A 2,006-nucleotide genomic window follows, 5' to 3' on the forward strand; every position below is an offset into this window, starting at 1 on the left:
TTTTTGTATATATATGGCGTATAATAGGGCGGGGGCGGGGGCGGGGCGAGGGGAGCAGACGATACGGTTAGTTATTTTTTAGGTGTAATATTTTTTTTAGGGTGGTTGTTTTTTTTACGGTGCTTTTTTCGTATATATATGTTGTATAATAGGGCGGGGTCGCGGGGAAGCAGACGATACTGTTAGTTATTTTTTAGGTGTAATAGTAGATAATAGATAATATATTACATAGCATGGCTATATTTCCTAGTAATCTAAGCCCGGACTGTCCGGTTATTTATTTCTCCAATGGTACAGTTATACACGCACTCGTGTGGTGCATATCATTATTTTAGAAAACAAATAATTTGGGTGTACTAGTATTATAGTCGTAGCTTGAGACTACTATGACATGGCTTTTGTTATTGCTTACGCCATCTATTCCAAATTATAAGTCGCTTTAACTTTTTTAGTTGATTTATTTTGTTATGCATCTAGATATAATATTATATCTAAATACATAGCAAAATAGATGAACCAGAAAAGTCAAAGCGACTTATAATTTGGAGCCGATGGAGTATTTACTAACTCATCCCTGAATAATATAATCTTGAATGAAGCTTTTGCATGTATGGAGTACGTAGTTCGTGCTTCCTTTTGCAAAACTTTTGCACTACCAATTTACAGTACCCTGCAGAAAACAGAAGATAATTAGTCACCAGCAAAATTTGAAGGATAAAGATTTTCTCCCAAAGAAAGAAATTAAAGTTTGGTTTCGCTGCATACTGGTTGTAATCGATGACGATCTTGCCGGCGTCGAGGTTGCCGATGGCGGCGAAGGCCTCCTGGGAGAGGTCGAGCGTGGCTTGGCAGCCGGTCGGCAGCGGTCGACGATCTTGACGGTGACGGAGCCGCCGCTGCAGGGGTTCGGGGTGTCGTTGGTGCCCCCGACGCAGGTGATCGTGTACATGATCCCTCACGCCGCGCCTCCGTTCCACAGTGAGTCGCTCGCCGCCGCGATCATCGTGCCCTCGTCCTGGAACCCGTAGCACGCCGACGCTGCATTGCAGCACAATGCACCACACGCTTCATGTGTTAATTCAAGAAAACAACGTGATATGATGATGCCATATGCAGAAATGTGGTTCATGATGTAATGTAGGGCTAGTAGATCGAGCAATAACGTACGAGTGTAGACGGTGTAGTAGGTGGCGGTGCCCTGGTCGGCGAGCGACGCCGAGACGAGGCAGACGAGCAGGGCCGCCATAACGTAACGTTGGACAATAACAACCCAGTTCCATTTCTAGAGAACTAATCTCCGGCGGCGCTATACTTTGAAGTCCAATGTTGTGCCATAGCGTGTGCGGCGTCTACTTGTCAAGTAGTAATTTTGCATGTTGCATATTTTGTCTGTCTATGAAATACTCCATTATAAGTCGTTCTGACTATTTTAACATATAATTATTACTATACATCACTACACAAAACACTTTTAGAAGTAGACATTCTAATTTTCTAGATGCGGCCATCCGTCACGCATTTCCGCCTCCGAATATTGATTAATAGAGGCGGACACCTTAAGGTGTCTTTCTTTGAAAATCGATTAACAGAGACATACATCTTAACTTCTCAACTACAAAATTGTAGATGGCGTCGAGAGCTACAATTTTGATATAAATTTTATCTTCATACGAATCATATAGAAAAATTATGAATTATTTTTTAATGAAACCATTTTTAGATGCGGACATCTTTAAGATGTCGCGGGTAATCAATTTTTAGAGATAAATGCTTAGAATGGCCACCTCAGTTAATAGCGATTTTCACAGACCTGACATCTTAAGATGCCCACCTCTGAAAATCGGTTTACAGAGATGGCCCACCTTTGTAAATGTTTTTTAGAGGTGTCCATTTGCCTGGAGGTCACCTGGCCATTTACGGAGGTAGTCTCTAGATATACCCACCTCTATTAATCAGAGAGGTTGTCTTCTAAATTCGTTTTTGATAGTGTATCTTAACGTAGTAGT

The 2,006-nt window shown here is 41.8% G+C and overlaps 1 pseudogene; it reads right to left on the bottom strand.

Moving 5' to 3' along the window:
* Window positions 1–660: 660 nt before the first annotated feature.
* On the bottom strand, window positions 661–1,246 carry LOC136526458 (EG45-like domain containing protein; annotated as a pseudogene).
* Window positions 1,247–2,006: the final 760 nt, after the last annotated feature.

The sequence above is a fragment of the Miscanthus floridulus genome, chromosome 19 (genome assembly GCF_019320115.1).
Source record: "Miscanthus floridulus cultivar M001 chromosome 19, ASM1932011v1, whole genome shotgun sequence".
Taxonomy (NCBI): domain Eukaryota; kingdom Viridiplantae; phylum Streptophyta; class Magnoliopsida; order Poales; family Poaceae; genus Miscanthus; species Miscanthus floridulus.